Source organism: Hydra vulgaris, chromosome 04 (assembly GCF_038396675.1).
Source record: "Hydra vulgaris chromosome 04, alternate assembly HydraT2T_AEP".
Classification (NCBI taxonomy): Eukaryota; Metazoa; Cnidaria; class Hydrozoa; order Anthoathecata; family Hydridae; genus Hydra; species Hydra vulgaris.
Genome location: NC_088923.1, coordinates 51,192,501 through 51,215,000, shown reverse-complemented (window position 1 = coordinate 51,215,000; position 22,500 = coordinate 51,192,501). Strand labels below are relative to the sequence as shown.

The following is a 22,500-nucleotide window of genomic DNA, read 5'->3' as shown; positions in this document are numbered from 1 at the left end:
CATTTTTTGGGAATATATACTTCTAAACGACATACACTTATATAAGAAGTAAACTTTCTTTTATCTTTCCTTATTAACTGATGTTTGTCAAGTTTTTAAAGATGTTTATTTTTGTCAGTAATATAGTTTAAAATGTTTTACTCATTATGTTAGCTCAATCATAGCTTTTTATAAATTTTGGTTCGTGTTCTGCCTAACCCTTGGGTGCAGTGTTAGCTTACCCGTAATATGTATGTTTGTGTTCTTTCTAAACTTCTGGCATGGTGTTTCTTTATCTATAAAGTACTAAAAGTACCAAATTTACTTTTATATTCTTCTTTTTTTTTTAAACAACTTCACTTCCAACCACTAAATTTAGAAGTAACCCAGCCGAATTAGAAGTAACCCAGCCGGCACAAACACAACTTTTAGACGTTTTTTTATCACATCTAAAATGTTAACACTTTTAGATGTCTAAATTCAGATAAATATTAGGCATGTTTAAGGAGCTATCTTTTAGACGGCTTGAGACAGCCATTTTTCGTCGTCCCAAAAATAAATACAATTAGATTCTAAAAACACTTGTTTGTTCTCGCTTGGTACTGGAAGAGAAATGATAAAATTGATAAGACAAAATATCAACTAACAGATGACTAAAAAGATTGCAAATTATATGAATCAGAAAATCAAGAAAGAGATAGAGAATTCCAGAAAATCGATGTCCGAAGAAAATAACTAGAAGAATAAGAATTTTTGGAGCACTAAGAAACGTCACAGTAAAAGAATGAAACCTAATTAAATGACAAGTAACACTAGAATTAAATTTAGATTCGCTCCAAATATGACCACAGCACTCTATACAAGGACGAATTTGAGATTTATTGAGATAAAGAATAGAATTCAGAGTAAAACAAGGGCGAGGCAATAAAAAAATGTAACCTCAGCAGATGCTAATACTGCAGTGAATTTAATGTGTGATTTGTGAGAACGATTGGAAATAAGAGTTAATCCTTGAAGACGAAGTGTTGATGACTTATTGAGTACATTACCATTCATAAATATAGGAATATTTTGTAGCTTATTTGAGAACTTTTTCAAACTCAAAGATTTCCTAGAGTCAATCAGAGAGTGTTGGCTTCTTATCAAGACAATAATAAATGGTATTATCATCAGTGAACAACGCAACGTTAGGTATGTGACTTTCTTGGAGATCGTTAATGTAAATTAAAAAAAATAGGGCCCAGCATAAAACTTTGGGGAACCCCTAAAATTGCCGGAAAGAAATAAAAGTGCTGTCCATCAAAGTCAAATTTTATACTACGATTGTTAAGAAAGGATTTAATAACCGTAAAAATAATAACTTATACATCGTAAGAAGAGAGCTTATGGAGGAGACCAACTTGCTATTCTTTATCAAAAGCATTAAAAATGTCAAGAGCAATAGCCTTACCATCTCCATATTTATCTATTGCACAATTAAACCTATAAGCTATAAATGTTAACAAATCAGCAGTAGATTGAAATCCATATTGATTATCAAAAAGTACGGTACTAGATTTGAGATGAGAGATCAAGCGTTTTTTTAATTAAAGTATTAGAAACCTTGATTATTATAGGAAGAAGACTAATAGAACGGTAGTTAGACAATTTAGATCAATCTCCAGACTTTTTGAATATAAAGAAAAAAACTGCTTTCTAGCATACTAGTAAACAAGACTCTGATAATCTCTTATTAAATGGTTTCAACAGTATTGACAACAGCTTTAAAATCAGAGACTGGAGTAAAACGATTGTCAAATAATGGCTGAAACTGTTTGTTGCCTATATCAGGTGGAATGCGAGTAGTGGAATAAAGAGATGAGAATAATAAAAAGTTCTTAGCAAACAATTCAGCTTTGTCTTTGACTGAGGTAAAAAAGTCTGAAACATGGAAGAACGATAAAATAACAAATTTGCTTTATTATAAAACTGTTAAAGGTTCTCCAAAAGTCTCTCAAGCCTTTAATTTTGCAATGAAATACAAGATTTTGTGACCTGAGAAAACTGGGCTTTGGCTCTAAACAAGATCATTTTACAATGGTTTCTAGCAATAGTAAACAGATATCTGTTTTCTAAAAAATCATTTTGGCAATAGATATGGATGTAATGGTTACGAATGGTTACGATTGCAGCAGCACAATGTAGGAAAAATAATGGAGAAGAGTGAGGCTTTACGTAAAGTTGTTGAGAGGGAATAAAATATTCCACGCTAGCCTGATTCTAAGATGTTACATAAAAAGCACCTCTGTCAGCAAGAAGACGAAAGATTTTATTTCAAGGGTCATCACGAAGCCATCGAAGGATAATTATGCTGTAAAACTTGTCAAATTATTCATGTAAAAAACATTCTTTAAACATATTCTAACATTTTGTTATATTTCTTTCCACAACTTTATAATTCGGCAATAGCCTTTTACAATATCAGTCCTTTGATGTCTAAAATATAAATGTCAGCGTAGTTACTAGATAAAGCATATAGCTGACACTGAGCATAATAGCAATATCTATGTGAGAGCTATATAAGCCTCATTTTTCTCGAGACAAAAGTCTTTACAACCTAATATATTGCTGATAAATTTATCGCTTCCACTATAGGGACACTTCACAATCACAATTAACAACTGCACCTAACGATGCAACAAGGAAAGGTTGTTGTACCAAAATTAAAAACCCACAACTTCTAATTGAAAAATTAGTGCTTTTTTTCCTATGGTTGTTGAATTTAAAACCAAATGCTTCTTGCTCGTAAACCAAATGCTTCTTGCTCGTTGTTGCTGGGATAAAAAATTTGCTTAGTTAAACTGATTTGTAGTTTGTTGTCTGATGTCGTGTTGCACTTTTAACATTTTTCTTTTACTCAATAGTTATTATGTCTTTTTTTTACAAACATTTAAGAGTTCTTCATAGTTAAAGAAAATGTTCATGTTCTGATAAAGATCAAACAAAGATTTAGGATATTTGTCTACTATAATTGTTGGCTTATAAGGTTTAGAAAACTAGGGACAATAGAAGGAATATCTCGTTTAATTTTTATTGGCTCAAGTTTAAAAAAAATTATCATTTTCTTCTTTTATTGAATTAGAAACAGTTTTTCTAGGGTTTTTTAGCTAGTATATATTTTATGCACATTATTGTTCAAGTTATATTGTTATTATTTGGGTGAGGTAAAATCAATATCTACAACAGACTTGTATTCGATATTTTTAGATCTTCTTAGAAGCCAATAGGCTCTCCAGTAAATGTTTTTGAACTTTTGATGTTAATTGCTCATTTATTAATTGTTTCAAAATTAACATCTTAGGTAAAACTAAAGTTTTACCATAGATATCAAAATTAAAAAAGTTAAAAGTACGAACAGAAAGCTGTTTAAATTTCTATATAGAACTAATATTTAAAAAACCTACCCTGCCCTGAATATCTGGCAATCTAGATATTTGAATAATTATCTAGATTTTCAGAGAAATCTTTATCTTTAAGAAAATATGGGTCAAAGTGACCTGCAAAACTAATTTTTTATATATCTTATCATTGCGTTGTTATCAAGCTTAGACAAACTGATTTATCTGAGTTTGATAATAAAAGATCAACATTAAAATCGCTCACTAAAAAAGTTTTTTGTTATTTTTTTAAAGATAGCTATTCAAAATGTGGAATTAAATATAATTTGTTAAATTCTGAAACATCCATATTAGGATGGCGATAAATGCAGCCAAATATGATGTTTGATTATTTAGGAAATGTGATATCCACAAACACAGATTCTAAAAATCTTGGTTTAAGCATATTAAGATCGTTTCGAGGTTTGTAAATTAATGTATTAGTTATAAAAAATGAAGTCCCTCCAAAATAAGATTTTGTTGGAGTGTGCTCATAAACATAACCAGTAAGATTTAATGGGATGGTTCGCAGAACGTCATTTTTTAGTTTAGTTTCAGTTATGCCAATATAACTGATTTCATGGTTAATAAGAAATGAAAGTGAGTTTATTTCTTCCACATTTTACTAAGAGAAGCAATATTTAAATGAAAAAAAGAAAAATAATTTCTGTCAATGTTGACAGAGTTTAAATATTCAATGCCCATATATTTACAATAATATGGGTTTTCTTCGAGGATTACGTCATTATCATTGTTGTTATTAAGTTGATGGGAAATGAAGTCATTAAGTTAATCATAAATATTACACTCTATGGTGTTTGAAAAAGATAATATGTTGTTTGAGAGTTTATTAATATGAATCACTTAATCATTTATTGTTTGCAGGCGCAGCTCTTTATCAGATTAAGAACAAAAGGGAAAAAAATATTTTCTGCATGAAATATAGAACCAAGATGCTTTAGAGTTTTTTAATATCCTAAAGTCCATATCATTTAGACGACAGGATTTTTTATGAAAAAGATTTAGGTAATGATCACATTAAAGGTAGTTATGGTTTGTATAATGTTTCTTGAAATAATCTTTGCAGTGAATAGACATTTAAGTAGTATAGCTTATAAAATAAAATGATTGAATGAAGTAAAATAAGGAAACCAACAGTAATATTAACAGCAACATAACCAAAAATATTAAAAATAATAATAGTATCTATTAACAATATAAATATAATTCAGTTGTTAAAATAATAAAAAAAAAAAAATATTCATTTAACAATTAAAATAAATAATGAAATAAATACTAATAAAAAAGTTAGGGAAGAATAACGTAAATATATATTAAAAACAAGTTATAATTTATAAGTATAGAATAAAATAAGTTACATTAAAATAATAAAAGATTATAAATGATTATAAGTAAAATATTCTAGTTATAATAAGTGAAAATATATAATAATAAATTATAAAGTTTACACTAATAATTTAATAAGTAAAAGTAACTAACTATATAGATATATAATAATAATAATGATAATAATAATAATAATAACGATAAAAATAATAATAGCAATAAAAATAATAATAACAGTAATTAAATTAATAATAATATAAAATAAGTATACATAATAATAAACATTAAGTAAGAAAAGAAAAATTCATGAAAAATTAACAAAGCGAACCTAAAAAAATTATAATAAAAAGAAGAATCATAACTTTAAATTTAAGGCGTATTATAAAATAAATCAACAAAATTCTTCTTAAGTTTCACAACAATCTTTTAGTTCTATTATTGCTTTTTCTTCTTTCTTCTTTTTTTTTTCTTAGTTTGCTAAATTCTTTGTTTTATTTTCTTAACTTTTTAATTTTAATTTTATTTGTTTACTTCACTTTCATTTTTTTTTTTTCCCATTTTTTTTACCTTATGAAGTATTAGAGATAATGTCTTAGACCAGTGAATGCTGTAGCTCTCAAGTTTAGCATAAATTGAATGACTTTAAAAAATTATTTTTATCAAAAGAAGCTCAATCCAAATGAATCTTTCAAGCCTAACTACGACAATAAACAAATTTAATACAGCATAAGCTGAAAAAAGTTTATCAAAACATTTACTGCTTGCATCAAAAATGAGATATGGACTTTGATCTAAATCAAAACGATTACTGGCATATGAGTTTGCTGTAAAAAATAATTAGATTTGCCCATCATCATGGATAAAAAATAAATTTTTAAAAATTGATTGGTTACAGAGTCTTATGAAAAGACAACTAAAATTATCTCTGCGACATTTTTGAAGACAATGAATATTTAACGTCATCAGTTTTAGAGTGTGCTGCTAAAAATCAGTAAACATAATTCATGTGGAGCCTAAAATGACAATAGCACTGTTGATAACATGGAGCCTGAAATACCTGTAGCTCATCATAAAACAAGTTTTTGAAGCAAAGTGACACTAAGCATTGACTCATTTTTTTCAGCTAAAATTTTGAAGATTTTTAAAAAAATTTTCGTCTCCTGAAGTTTTGAAAACAAAAAAAATCAACAAGAGTAAAAATCTAAGGAGAAGGCAACTAAAAACAAGGATTTTGGCCAATACTCCAATCAGAAATGAAAATAGTTTTTTAGAAAAGAGGAAAACCCTAAACTAAACTAACCAGTAAAAGAAACTCACAAAAGATAAAAAAATGAAAGGAGTTGAAAACTACTTGCTTAAAAACAAAAACTAATGTAATTAAAAGCAGCTTCACGACTTGACCTTAACAAATGATGTTAACGTAAAAAAATAATTTTATTTATATATTTATATATTTAAGACTTTATTCTCAATTAAAGTCTTGTAGACAATACCGTATACAGTCTTGGTAAACTTAAAATAGTGTAACTTTATAGACTTATTTAAAATTTTATAGAAAATTTATACATATATATGTAAGTACTATATAACAAGCTTATTTTTATACATACGATTTTGGTCATTCTTTTAATCAAAGTTTGGTTTAAAACTTTATACACAACTTATACCTTATGCGTTCAAACATATATTTAGAGCAGTATATTTAGCAGTTTTATTGATCGATTTTTTTTAACTTCACCGAGTCAATTTTATAGGTTTACATTATATATATATATATATATATATATATATATATATATATATATATATATATATATATATATATATATATATATATATATATATATATATATATATATATATATATATACATAAACAAATATTTAAGGAAAACTGCATTGTTGCTGTTGTATATACTGTATACAACAGCTTTTGTGTGTATTGCTATAACCTAAGCTACCAAAATAATTTCTGATAGTTTGTGATCAAAACATTTTCAGTGAGTTATTGAATTTTAAGTAAGTAATAAATTGTTTATTAAAAAACTTACAGCTATTTAAAGGCTCCTAATATAAATAAATTAGTTCAACGCTCTTTTGAAAGCATAGGAAAAGATAATATTATAACACAAAACGCAAGGCGATAAAACTTTATTTAAAATCACAACTGTTACTTGTCTTTAAAACAATCACACACCCATTTATTGACAAATTTTTTTGGCAGTTTTCTCATGTTACACTTTCGCTGCAACTTTTTTTCAAAAGTCTTATAATATTATCCATTCAAATATCAAGAGATTATCTGACTTCTAGCTAGAAAAACGTGTTTGAACCATTGTTCATTAGAACGGAACATTTTTCATCTATTTTAACAAATAAAAACACCTTTCAATAAAATATAACTGAGATGATTTATGGGCTAATTTTGTTTTTTATTACAATAAAAAAATAAAAACGCAAATAAATTAAAAAAAAAGAAAAGCAACAACTAATAGTATCGTTAAAATTTGGCAAATCAAGAAGACCATCATTAAACTAGAACTTTTCAATTTTTTTTTTTTTAATGGTATAATCAGAGTCGCGGTTAGGCTCTCCCGCACCTTTAAACGGAGAAAAAGAATTTTCAGAAATGGAGACATAGCAATTTCAGGGGAGCCATTGGAAATTCAGAAGATTTTTTGTTAATTTAAGGAGCTTCTTTTTTTTTTTGTAGATTCAAGTGGAAAAAATGTAGGATTTTGGAGGCGAAATTTTTTTGTCGTTGTTGTTCACCTCCTCAAGGCCGAGAAGGCCACTACAGATGAGGAGGCTACTTAATAGTGGTTATAACCGTCTTTCAACTCTATAGCTCCGAAACACGAACCTTGACGAACAAGACCGCTGCGCGGAGAAACAAGTTAAGCGCGGTACTACCAGGGTCGTGGTGGGGATCGAACTCGGAACCTCTCGCTTATAAAGCGAGCGATTTACCACTGCACCACTACCGCACTATGCGGCAGGTTTTGGGGGCCATTACCACACTAGCAACAGCATCGGGTAAAACCACCAATGGTCACCACTAAATCTTTGCAAGTTTTCAAAGAATATTTAATTAGCATTTTTCCATATTTTTAAAAATGAAATAGGAATAAAGTTTTTATACGTTGAACATCAATCTGTTATGAATAAACACTGACATTTTATTTGATCTAAGTTTGAAAATTGAATTAATTCCAAAAAAAATGTTGCGGAAATAGCGACCGTAAATACCAAAATTTGAAAAACAGTCTCGCTGATTATTCTCGTTTTATAGAAACATAGGAGTTCACCTAAACTTTAACTATAAGCATTTTATTTTTAATTATTCTAGTAATAAGTTTATTTTATTAATAAAAATTTTTTACTTTTACCTTATTTTAGAATCAAACAATTTTTTAAAAAAAACTCTTGTTGAAGCCTTGGATCAAATAAATTTGAAAATAGTTACCTTAAAAGATTGGGTAAAAGACTTTGGTCTTTTGCTGTAAACTAAACTAGACCAAAATACATTAATGTATTAATGTATTACATTATATGTATGTATGTATATATATATATATATATATATATATATATATATATATATATATATATATATATATATATATATATATATATATATATATATAAAAATTAGGTATGTTACATGAAATTTTTAAATTTATTAATTTCTTGGTTGTTATATATCATTAAAAAGAGCTTTCTTTCATTATTCCAAAAGTGAAAACGTTTTCAAAATTTAACCACCCTACAAAAAGTTTTAACGTTTTAAGTACAGATTGTTTAATAATAGGATTTGTTGAAGAAACTGTGGTCAAAATAAAGTTTTTATTAACAAAAACTATTATAAATTCATCAATTCGTATCCAAAAGTTTATATCTTGGTATCAAAAGATAGATATAGTTATCTACAAATTTATAAAGTTTTTTAGATTACGGCCACATCCGGGGGCAAGAGAGGGACAAAACCACCATCTTTACCGGCAATAAAGATTAATTATATTTAAAAAAGAGTTTTTTTTTAATAAAAATATAAACTTTTATATACAAAATGTTTATGTAATTAGCTATAAGACCATATTCAAATATAGAAGTTTCATTATTTCCTTTGCGTGAATGTAATGGTGATGATTTCAAACACCCTATTATCAAAAATGACTTTCTTTTTTTATAATAATATTTATCTTTATAATTAAAAAGAAATCTAGTATTCAAATCAAAAATTATATTTTACTTCTTTACAACATCACTAGCAGCGCACCCTTTGTTTCAAAGGGTGTAGATGGGGAAGGGGGCGCGTCGTCGCTCCCCCCTCCCCTTCCTTTTATAACCTAAAATAAAAAATTCTATATTTAATGAGATTCGAAAAAATATTAAAAGTGTCATTAAAATAATAAACTTTAATATAAAAACTTTTTTTACCAAAACTCATAATACATCACACAATGCTTAGTGATAGTTATAGAGTAACTCGACGACCGCCACAAAGTGATAACTGTCTTTTTTGTCTTAAGCCTTTAATATTTTCATATTAAAATAAAGATAAGAAAAATTTTTTTTCCTTTTTAGTGAGCTTATAATAGGTGTTACAAAAAACAAGAAAAAAAATTTGGGTGGATATATGAGCCCATAAGAGTAAAAGTGGACCAAGTCCATATTTCTATATTGTTAGAAATAAGCGTTCTTAGTGTTTGCATATATTATAAATCAGCCATATGTAATATTATTGATGTCTAGTATCATTTTAAATCTTTTTTTTTCTTAGACAACAAGATATGTGAAATGCACAAATAAATTTTTGAATAATTATTAATAATATAATAATAGTTATGGACTTGGTCCATTTTTTCTCTAAACATAATCAACAAATCGCTAAATCATTTTAGTGTAAAATCATGAACAAATTTCATATTATTCGTTTACAATAGCAATTCAAATTAAGACAAGTAGTACAAATTCATACTATGTTGTAAAAAAACACAATTACTATTTACTAATTATCGGCAAAAATAGTCCTCATTATTACAAACAGTACAATAAAAACCACACGAATTTTCTGATCATCATCGCCGCTGTCATCGAGCAGTTCATCTTCTAGTACATCCTTGTTGTGACCGCTGTGTTCCAACTTTTGATAGAAGTTATGATAGATGGGAGGAATATACTTTAACAGTTTCATTATATCTGAGTATTTTTCTTTGCTCAGTTTTGATGCTCCACAGTAGAGTGGAGCCAAACTCACTTCACTAAAATTCGTTTGACGTCCGCGTCTCGCTAGCGAAATGAAACTGAATGATGCGTCATCATCTAAAGAGTATTTAAAGAACAGTTTGTATGGCTCGTTCTTTCTAAGTTGCAACCATTGCATATCCAGCCAGTTGACCTTCTGATCACTCTCATTCACTTTCCGATTTGTATTTAATTTCAATAAGGGCTCCACACTCTTGAAATTTTCAGTGCTTAATCTTGCAACACTGAAGCGCTACTTCAAAGAGCAGTTCTCGCTCAATTTGTACCACTGTTCTGGCACGAAGATCTCTGTGGATTTTGGTTTTGCTCTCTCAATTATTCCAAAATCTGCATTGTTAGGCAAATAAGAATGCCCAGAGACCATAAACTTATGATTCACCAGTTCAATACTCGTCGTCTGCGTCAAATACATCCATAACAGTGCAATTTTTATATTTCGATTTTGGCCGCCGCACGAGTCGCTGAATTCTGTAATAGACGTAATATCCCTATTTGCCAGATTTTGACAATATGCCAATAAGCATGAACCGATCTCACCTGCACCTCGTGAGGCTGTTCCCTCATGCCATACATTCATCACTGCATTGTCATTTTTAAGGTCATGAATGCCTAGATTATACACTGATAATTGCTGGCAATAATAAACTTCATTGGTTGTAAGGCAAGGCAATGACATGACCTTTTGCAGGTCAAAACAAAAAGATGCATGTTTATTGTCTTCATTTTCCTTTTCTAGTTTTAAGGATTGACGCGCCTTCTCTGCTTTGCGCAAATGAACCTCATGCGCTGCTGTTAGTTGAGATTTTTTGTGTTCAGTTTTTTCTATTTCAATGTCTGTTTTAAAAATGTCACATTTCTTGCACGTATCTTTTAGTGGCTGATGGAACGCCAAGTTAAATTCATGATTAAAAATGTCCCGAAATTTCCGCTCTTTTTGGGGTTCGACTGAATCCTGTATGCATTTTTCTCTATACATGTCGTACATAGTGGATACCGTCAAATGAGCAGGTAGAAAGCGGCGAGATGCACTGTGACTTCTAGTATAGTGACTTTCATATGTGGGAAACATGCGAATATGATCTTTAATGCGAGTGATGTGTTCCTCATGAATGCGTTGTGTCTTGTGATCATATTTTCCTCGTCCATCTTTGCCTGACACACCACCACTCTCCCGTTGGTTGACTAACGCACGATTTAGTCGACCGCTGCTAATGTCAAATATCGCCAAGAAGTATGGTTTGCAAACAGTAACGGGCTTATTATCTGCAAACACAGAGTATACTCGTGCAAAATCCTTTGCATGTTTTTTTTCATTTTTCGTAATTTTGTTTTTTCTTACTCTTGGTCGTCTACGTTCTACTGTTGATTGTTTCACGCAGCCAGCAAGAAACAGATTTTGTGCATCAAAATCTTCCAATTTCCAGAAATTTTCAAACAGAGTTTTAGTCTGCTCTAAAGTCAAATTTTTAGCACATTTGTTTTTGCAACTGTGATTTATTAAATAATGTTCGTTTAATTTCTTAGCTTTTTGTAACGTTCCGCCATGCTTTACATATTCGCTACCTGTATTTCGTAAGCGCTTGATCACATTTTTCTTCCAGTTCGTTACACAACGTTTTCGTTTTCGAGGGCGTTGATCGGTTACAATTGGAGATTCAGTTGTTACAATCGGAGATTCAGTTGTTACAATCGGAGATTAAGTTGTTACAATCGGAGATTCAACTGCTGCAACCGGTAAATTATCGGCTACAATCGGAGATTCAGCTGCTAATGTAGAACGTTCTGTCTGTATATCTGCTGCTAAGTTAGGATCTGCAATTGTTGTATCTGTAGCTAGAGATCTCTGAACCTTCTTGCACTTTATCAATGCCAGTGACACCATGTGTTCGGCTCGTGAATGCATGTTTACACTATTCTACAATAAATATTTTTTAAATATTACATACATTCAGAACATTATTAGAAAGAATAATTTACATGTACACAACATGCATGCAAGTGCTCCCCTAGCTAGATGTTATTATAGCCACAAAATAGACCTTTCTAAAGAGGCTGTCACTTTGGTAGTGACAGACCATTATATCTACTGTCTAACAAATCAATATTTATATTCCTGCTGAGAGTAATTGAATAAATCTTATATTATCGCTCACCAAACTATTTCAGTTTTGTCACTTTATAAAGTGTGAAAGTGCTGTATACTTCACTATATTAATATAAAACCATAATCAGATATTCATTTAAAGCATCTTACCTGTACAAACGTTATTCTTGTTCTAATATAATAATAATAATAATTCTAAGAAAATTTGTAGTTTATGTGGTCTTGAATCTTGATTTCTTACATTAAAGCACTATCAATTGACTTGGTCCACTATTACTCTCTATACCTGGTGATTTATTGTTAGAGTAAAAATGTGCTGCCCTCTGTTGAATAAGAAATAAATGTGTTATGGACTAGGTCCATTTTTGCTCTAAAAATATAGCAAATTTTTAGCAGTTTTACATACATAAGGGTCATTTGAAAAAAATTGGACTTGGTCCACTTTTACTCTCATAGGCTCATATTAGCCTCTCATTCATGCAAGAAAATATAAAACGTCACAATGTGACCATTATTTTCTCATTGTTTTTTAGTTTTTAGATCAACAACGTTATTCAGCTCATATAGATGAACTGAATTATTAAATTGGCATTAAACAAAAAGTTTAGACATTAATGTTACAAGTTGTATAGCTAAATTACAATTTTTTAATCAAATTTCAAAGAGGCGCACCTTTAATTAACTAGTTGTAAACGTCACAGCGTGATGTCACAACGTGACCAGACACATTTGGTTAATTATAGCCCAGGTAAATGGGCTGTTTTTAATAAATTTAAAACTTAGTAGAGAGGTATTAAATAAATGTATAATTCCATCTTCAATAGTTCTTACATAGTAATCTTCAGATCACGCCCATACTATATCAGTGTCAAATTGCGTCCATGTTATATTGCTGTCATATAAACATTGTTTTTTGGTGTAATTATTTAGTGAAACAACGTAAGTTGTTTCACTAAATAACTAGCACTTGAATAGGGTCGCATTTCTTTTTTCTTGTTAATGATGTTAATTAGGTTCGCTGCAAGTATTCCTGGTTTTGCTGGTGCTTTTGTAAATAACTCATCAACTTTAAATTTTTTTATTGTATTTACAGTATCTTCCATAGAAAAAAAATAGACATTGAAATTAATTTCATATTAACAGCTTCATGAACAGTTATAGCATCAGTTATTATAAATTTTCTCTGAATTATTTTTTGCGTTGCTATTCTTTTAACGGTCCCACAAATAGCATGTACCAATCCTTTCCCATATGAAACAGCAAAAAAGTTCCAGAATAATTTTAAATCATGCTGTTCTTCCAACCAGGATATTGCTGATGCAATAACCCAAACAGCAAGGATATAAATGGTCCCGCACAGGTCCTGTATATGTTGCCGCGCTGGACCCTGTATGGCTGCCGACGTTGGGAAAGCCAGTGATGGCAAACCAGCGGCTAGCCAGTGGAGGACAAGAACTGGCAGAACAACGATTAGCCTGTTTTACATCGTACCATCTTAATTTTGTCTTTGTTAACTAATTGGGTCGCGCATGGGATAGTTATGGATTTTCTTCGGGCAATCTAATATGAAGTCCCTATATTTTTATTTATATTTATACTTCTTAATTATTAAAAGTTTTCTTTAGCAGAATCGAATGTAATTTTTAGGTTAAAAATCGGCGTGTTTTTCATTAGTTTAACCCTTTCTTGACGAGTGACCCGTATGGCGATTCATAAAATTTGTTTCTAATTGACGAGTGACCCGCATGGCGGTGCATAAACAATTTTAAATATTTCAAATCATCTATAGCAATTGGGGAAAACTTTAAACTTATTTTTGAAATGTGAATAATTTCTTAAGTTAATGCTTCAAACCGTTTGTTAACTGCATTTATAGATCGCTCAAAAATTAATTTTAAAAAATGACAAAAACAGATAAAAAGTATACTGTCATGAATGAGATCCTTGATATTTTTTTCAGTAATAGTGGTGGAGATTTTTTTTGCTTGATTACCAAAATAAATGTATCATTTATTTAAATTCAAAAACAGTATGTTTATGTATTTCTTCTTTATTTGTTAAAGGTTACATATAGAAACTATATATTTTTGTTAATTTCAACATGATATATTTTGATCACGTTACTAAGATAATAAATTTTTTTTTTTAGTTTTTTAATTTCATGAAAGCAAATTCTTTGACAAAAAAAACAAGGTCTTATTTGTAAAATTCTGACTAGTAATTTTTATTTTATACTCTTTTAATTGATCATGATCCTAGATCGTTATTTTACGCGCAGTCATATAGCTGTTTTTAAGTCAGTCGCGAAAGGGTTAAGGACAATAAAATGAATTAAACAAATGATTTATTGAATTTTAATTATAATGAATAAATTCAAAAAACAGACTTAAATTTCAAAATATATATTTACGCGACAAATAACAATTATTATACTATGATTTGATCAACAACCATTTGACAATGGTGCTTTTTTGCAATTCATATCCATTCGTCAACATGATTCGTTATAAATTTCTGCTTCAATTTGCAACGTTACTTTCTTCTTTAGTGCTTGCATCCGTTTTAACTTTAATGAAATAAAAATAAACATAAGCACAACTTAATAATTTATTACATATATACTTATACAACATAGTAACAGCATATATATATATATTTTTTTTTTTATAGTTTATTTCGTCATTTCGATAATAAGTTAGTTACAAAATATTTTGAGTTAAGATATGACCGGAGCAGGCAGAAGACAAAAGTCTTATCATTTAGCCCCGTTGTATCGTTTACACTAACATAAATCTATCATAAATTTTTACAATATTAATAAAATAATATAAATACTTTTAAATAAACATTTTACATTTTTTTATACATAAAATTAAAAAAAAATTTATACGTTCATAAAAATATATTTGTATAAAAAAAAAAAAAAAAAATACAAATTTAGATAAATAAGCAAAAAAAAAAAAGTATGTTTCACCTTTAAGCAAACAAAAGAAAAGTTAAGAATTGAAAAAGAAGATATTAAAAATAAAATAGAATTTGAGATATGTCATAATCAAGTAACTGTTTTTTTAAAATAACTTTGAAAGTTTGAAGTGAAATTAAAGTTTTACTTTCAATTCGAAGGAATGAGTTCCTCAAATTTGGACCTCGGTATGCTATTGAGAAATTAGACTGTTTTAATAAGGTTTTTGGTACCTGGTAGTTATGCAATGAATGCTTTGTTTGATATTTATAATAACAAAAAGTTCATCAAAAATATTTGGCAGCATACGATATTTAAATCTAAACGTGAATAAAAGAATACTGTAGATATTTAATTGATATACAAAATGGTCCCAACAATCAAACAACATGGTTATCGTGTTACAATAACAATCATTTTTATTATTGACAAAAAAGTTTATTCTATTAACATCAAACCATAGTTTCATAGACTTGAGTTAAGGATCTTTTTATAACTTTGTGAACTAAAATGTAATAAATATCGCAATGAAAATTTACAATTACAAAAAAATGCAGGATACTTACAAATATATTTATTAAAACATGCATTACTTGGATTATTATGGACCAAAACTCCATTAACAATTTCATGTTTTGAGATTTGATAATTTGTGATTGAATATTTAATTTACTTTACAGCAAATTCTAAAAAAATTATATAATAAGCTGTGAAAAAATTAATTAATCATTTCATTATAAATAGATGACTTTAAAGTCTTGCCACAATATGATTACAGTTTAAAGCATCTTAAACATTTTAAGAAAGATGCACATTATCATTTTACCGTTAAATATTTTAAGATTAAACCTACTATATTTAGCTTTATTAACATATATTTAAAACATTTAAATTGAAATCCCTAATAATGTTCTTTATAATTGGCAATATCCAGATGAAATCTGTTTATCTAACTGCAACACACTTGTCAGCAAGGGAACAGAAAAAGATTTAGTTTACTCCCTGTGTCTAGTAGGTATAAGGTGTTAGGGAGCACTAAAAATGTTAGAAGACTTATAAAATACATTGATAAAAAATTCATCAAATTTAAATAAATAAGACAATTGTGCAAGTTTAGTTTATTATTAGTTTTACATATTAGTTTATATACTTACACATACACACACGTATACATATACATGTATACGTGTGTGTATGTGTAAGTATATAAACTAATATGTTTGCATATTTTTATGTGTGTAAATAATTATATATGCATTTATGGGTGAGTATTTACACATGCCATTATCAACAAATAATTGTTTATCATTAAACAATTATTTTTTATTAAAATTTGTCTAGGCGGTTCTTGATGACAAGAGCTGACAAATGTAACCATTTATAACTAGAAGTTGTAAAAGCTAAAAATTTAAATATATTTTTAACACTCTGCGATAAATGTATACTAAACTGTGAAAAGCTGGTAAGGTCTGATAACTTCTTTTGTCAGACAATAAACTAATAATGTATCTCAACTTTGTTGGTTTATTTATATTTATTTATTGTATTTATAAGTAAACAAATTAGCAAATTTATATAGATAAAAATATTAAATATTAATTAAACTCCTAAAAAAAAATAAAAATTAATAAAGTCCACAACAAATTTTTCAAATTATTTTGCTAGAAACACTTATATGCCCCAATCTAGATATATATACTTGATAACTTTTCCTATCTAATGCCTTATATGTTATCAATACTAAGGTATCCATTTCTTGACTTCAACAGCTTTGCATAACACAAAAAAAATTCTTAAGCTATATTTATAAAAAAAAATGTTATCTTTATATTGTTTTTGTTAAACTATAAGAATATAAAAGATAAATGTGTTAACAACACTCAACTTTTATTAAAGAAAAGTTATGATTATTACATCAAAAAGATAATAAAATAAAGCAAAATTATTCAAATAATCTACACAATAATACACATTTATTTAATATATTTCCTATTCTTTCAAGCCAACATTTGTATTAGCTTTTTTCTATCAATATCTATCATTCTTCAATTGCCGTTGTTCCCATAAGTTAGATTTTAAGTTTCTTTTACCAGTTTAGCTTGGTGAAAAACATTGGAGAAAGATCTCTAATGCGACTTAAATCTTTTTACCTTTGGAATTTAGTTATTATTTATAAGTTTAGAAATATTACATAAAGAATCATATTAAGATAAATAATTATCGTTAAGATCATATTATTATTGAAGTAAGTAGAGAAAATAGTTTAGCAATTTATATATGACATTTTTATTAAATATAAAGTAGAAAGAATCACTCCTTTAATTTTTTTAATTGTTTACATTTTGTTTGGTTGTGTTTTTCTTTTAGATTTATTTATTTTTAGCAATTTTGTTTTTATTGAGCTTATCTTTTATTTTTTAGAAGGAAAATAGGGGTATGGATAAGGCCTATTTATTTTTTATGCAACGAAAAAGTTATACTAATGCTATTTCCATAAAATTGATTATTACTACTTTGAAATTTTTGTGATGCTATTATTTATTTTTGTTCTTTTTTAGAAAATTTAAAAAAACAAATTAAAATTTTGTGCCAACACTGACATGACATGTCACTTGTTATTGAATGTAAAGTTAAATTTTCTTATGAGGATTACAGTTCTTATAAAAAAAAAGAAAAATAAAATATAGAGTATTGTTTGTGTATATATATTTTGTTTACTTTGAATCTTTTAAAATTTTCTCGCGTTATTTTTTAAAATTTTTGTTTCCACATGTTTATTGTTTGCATTTATGCTTTTTGATAAATATGTGTATGTGATAATATGCGCTTTATAGTTCTTTTATCAATGTGTTTTTAGAAAATGTAAAGTGTTTTTTTATTGTTTGTGTATGTGTTATATAATTGTTTTACAAACGTGGTTAAATATGTTTATTTAAGGCTAAATATACATAATGTGTTTATAGTTGGTACATATGTTTATATTATGTTGTTTCCATGTTTTCAAAGTGTTTGTAAAAATACGAAAGAATGTTTTTATTATATAAATTTAATAAATATTGTTTAACTGTTTTTTGAATAGTTTAATTGAAGTAATGCTTTTTATGTTTTTATGAGATTGGAGTTTCCAGACATTTAAAAAAGCACGTTTTTGTTAAATCCGTTCTATTTCATTTTATCATATCTTTCAAGTATGTTTTAATCTGTGTAATCATTTTAATCGTTTACATTTTTTATACCTTAACATGTCTATTACCTTTATTAAATTTGTTTTTAACCACATTAACTTTTATTCTTTATATCGAATTAATAGAATGTCCCAAATTTTTGACGATGAAGTTTTTATTTAGATGAGAATTATGTAACTTATTCATATCATGTTACGAAGTAGTTTTTAACTAACAAACTTTAGTAACCAGCCTTGTTTCACAAGTTGAAAAGATAGAAAAGAAAAATACAGCAGCATTAAAATTAAAACAATAAACAGATAGCCTACATCGAAACAGATAGAAAGATAGAAGTCGGAGCTGGTGAGCTCCGACTTCTTCCAATGTACATTACAACGACAAAACGGACATTAGGCTATCCCGCTGGATGTGGTTACGGCGCTCAATAACCTAATGGCTACGCCAACACTCACACACACGTTCATTCGGAAGCTCCACAATGCACGTTGGATCAGCGCTTGCTAACTATGTGCTCGGATCTAAAATCTCACTCCATAGCACATCATTCCACACCAGCACGGGGCAGTAGCTCTTTTGACTAAGAGCGATGGCTTGTGGCCTACGGTGACTAATGTGTGCATTTGATCAATTGAAATCCATTCTGTAGGTCTTACGTCTGGCTCTGATGTGCTAGCCCATAAGTGCAAGGAGTGAGTGTGTTTAGCTTTCTATTCACCCGATTTGAAAGTGAACGAAAGCATAACAAGACCAGACGAGACGACCAAACGGTACATACTAATGCACTACACCATCACACCTGTAGACATCAACAGTCTCTAAAATCAGTATATCAAATATTTGTTCTTTTTAATATACTTTTGTTCGTAATCTTTTTTTGACCTTATCCTTGTATATTTATTCAGATTTGTGTTATTACGTGTGAATGAGACCGCATATTTGTGAGAAGCAAAAGAGCGCGAAAAATTTTTTTCACAAAATTACGTATTAGCGTATTTTTATAACAAATGTATTCTTGGTTTGTATGTACAGAACTATACCACTAGATAAGTTTAGACATTTCACAATCTCATAAGGTTTTTTGTTTCTTTTTTGTTTCTATCTAGTTTCCTTGATCTGACGTGGCTAAGTTAGTTTGTTGTGGTTTGCACAATACAGTGTTCACTAACGTTCGTTAGGTCGTTTTGTCAACAATATTGTTTTTAAACGTTACGTTTTTCAGTGGTTATAAGCTATTGGTAAAAAATCGCATTTATTGTCTCATCTGTTTATTTTGTTTACTATTCTCTGCCTACTGATTATATGTCTGTATTTTTTTATCTCTGGCTTATCCTTTTTTAACTTATCTGAGTCTGTTTTGTGTGATGTAGTGTAGTCTTGTTATATTGCAATATTGACTAGCATGACGTAGAGTGCAGGCGGTGAGATCTGTTGCAAGGACACGCCCCTGACGAGTGGCGTTAGTGCAGGTCTCGGGCTCTCCAAAACGTCATTGGTGATCGCAGTGCATTCCTGAGGAGGGGGATCACCATTATCCACTACTTAATTCTGATTGGTTACCATGGCACCAACATTGCTTTACCTCTTACACCCACGTATTATAGCGCTTTATGAGCTTTATGTTATGAATTTGTTACATTAACGACATTTATATACTTTTATCTCATACAGGTGATTATCAGTTTTCAGTTTGTTATCTAGAGTTTAGACCATATATAGTAGCACATTTACTAGCCTATTTTTTCTTTTTATATTGCTCGTACTTAAATATTTTATCATTTTACTTTATATTTTGTTATCTACTTATTTTATTGTTTTTGTATGGTGCGATAATTTTAGCCATGGTTGCCTTTAATGAACCAACGGATTGATATTGACTTGTTTACTCATAGACCATTGTTTTATCATTTGTTTAGTATGACTAGAGCGTGAGTTATTGTTCACCTAATCCCTGAGTCCTAAAATTTTCTTCCTCCTACAAAATAGTCTTTACATTCATTTATGATTCTCACCCAATGACATCATCTACAATCTACTTCTATTTTCACATCTCCCAGATCTACGTGACTGGACGGCTCCGTTGGTCATTTTTTGCGACCATTGTGTCGCATAAACAAACAAATATATGTTTATTTTTAGTCGCTGAATTACCAAGAAGAAAGTTTTTTACCATTTTGTTATAATTAAATGCTATTAATTGCAGTTCATATATGTTTGTTGATTTAAATTAATTTTACAATAATAAAATGGTTTAGATTAAAATTTTTAGTAAATTAATTCAATCCAGAAAGATTAAATATTAAAGTAATTAAAGTAGATTTAAGAAAGAATCGACTATATATTCGTTTGCTTTTCTGTTTAGACGACAACAGTATTATTGAAGAAAGTAAGTTAAAAAGCATTTTTTACTTTTTTAAAAGGAAAGAAATACTTTTAATTCATTTGTTTTCTTTGAAGTAGGTTTAAAACTTCAGGGTTTTAAAATCTTATATATTATAATCTTAAGTATTTTTTAATTACTTAAAAAATATATCTATGTTAAATTACACTGAGTTGTAGAAAAAAATTAAAGTTTATTAATAAGGTTGTAGACTGTTAGAGCAGATTAAATAGATCAAAGATCTACTTAATCTAATTAAAACCAACCACCAAAGCAAAAATTTACTATCAATTGTTTGTTTATTTTTCTGCTTAGTTGACAAAAAAGAAGAGAAAAGTAGTAAGTTTAAAAGAAATTTTTTTTTATTTATAAAGTAACTAAAATGATGTTTGTTGACATTAAAGTAAAACAGTAGATTTTTATAATTTCATACAATAAGCCCAAGAACTTAGATTGTACTTAAAATTGTATGGTCAATAATAAAAAGAAGAAATTTAAAGTTTTTAGTAAGACAAATTTTTTTCATATTATATCAAGCAAGTTTAACTAAGATTTATTTTCTTTATTTGATCAAAAGAGAGCTAATAATGGTATTAGTTACATTAGTGAAGTGAATTTGTTTAAAAAAAGTTAAGTAGATATTTTAACGTCTATACATTTAAAAGCTTTTATTGTTAAGACACAGAATTGAAAAGTGAAAGAAATTAGTGTCTTTGCTATTAGAAATTTTTAAATGGGAATTTGTTTATTTAAACTGTAATTTGAATTTTAAAAACTTCAAATACTTTAGCTTTATTTTACTTTTTATTCTAAGAGAGTTGGAAGAAAAACAAAGTATAAGTTATGATTAGTATAGTTAAATAAATGAAGCATTTATATCTATACCTCATAAGTAAAAGGTCATATTTTAGAAATTGTTCAGTGGAGAAGAAATAGTAAAATAATTAGTGTCTATTGGCTTGTTCTTGATGGTTAAATTTATGTAACTTTTTTTGTGTTTCATTAATTTGCCTTTAAACACATGAAATGTTAAGGTTTCACAACTTTAAATTGTGGAAAACAGTCACAATAAATTAATTATGTAACAGAACGACGATAACCCGTATTACGGGATGCTTTCTGCTAGTTACGAAATAATTTTCCTTTTATAAGAAATACATTTTTTGTAATAAAAAAGAAATATCCCACCCTTCAATTTATTAAAAATTTTTGGCGAAAATTTTTTCAACCTAGCACTTTACTTCTTAAAATAAAAAAAAGTTTTTTTGTTTTACATCTGCAAATTGTCTCGTTGATCTTGAAAGTGTAAATTAAAAATAAAGCAATTCGTATAAAATAAGGTTTAAAATGACGGTGCTAAAAACTTATTACATTTAACTTTCTCTCGTGTTATAAACAGACAGTAAAAGAAGTCCTACAAAATTTTTAATTTCTGTTTCAGCCACATAAAATGTCTGATCATTTTTATCACATTGGCCACACCTGTTTGTCTCAATTACCATTAATTGTAACATTGGCCTAAAAATGCTTTGAAACTCGTCAAGTCGTCAATGAAATCACTTCTGCTGATGCACTTTCTAATTTACTTATTCTTTTTGATTTGTGGATGATTCTGGAACTCTATTAATATGCAGATTTTCCCATTCAGGATTTTCATGTTTAGGTCTTTCATTACTGGTAGCTGTTTTACCTTTAGATTTACTTTTTATTAGGCCTAGAACTCGGAGGACTTGCGGCTTCTGAACTGTCGCTTTCTTCAGCAAACATTACTTCCGAATCGCCAGCTACTTTGTTTGGAATATTTTCAGCTTCTTGAATGAGTCATTATTGACGTACTTCACATCACTTCCGTCTCTTCCAGAC

General features: G+C 28.4%; 1 protein-coding gene and 1 long non-coding RNA gene across 3 annotated transcripts in view; one reads left to right on the top strand and one right to left on the bottom strand.

The window, feature by feature from the left end:
* Window positions 1-6,959, bottom strand: part of LOC136079899 (uncharacterized) — a 139,859-nt gene extending 132,900 nt beyond the window's left edge. For both annotated transcript variants that reach the window (XM_065796577.1, XM_065796576.1), the window contains exon 1: window positions 6,793-6,959. The gene's annotated coding sequence lies outside the window, so the exon portion shown is untranslated. The remainder of the gene's footprint in view (window positions 1-6,792) is intronic.
* The window catches only part of LOC136079900 (uncharacterized), a 37,717-nt gene that overhangs the window by 1,290 nt on the left and 13,927 nt on the right, over window positions 1-22,500 (top strand). The window contains exons 2-3 of the long non-coding RNA XR_010638317.1: window positions 20,620-20,643; window positions 20,953-20,976. This is a non-coding gene — a long non-coding RNA (uncharacterized LOC136079900). The remainder of the gene's footprint in view (window positions 1-20,619; window positions 20,644-20,952; window positions 20,977-22,500) is intronic.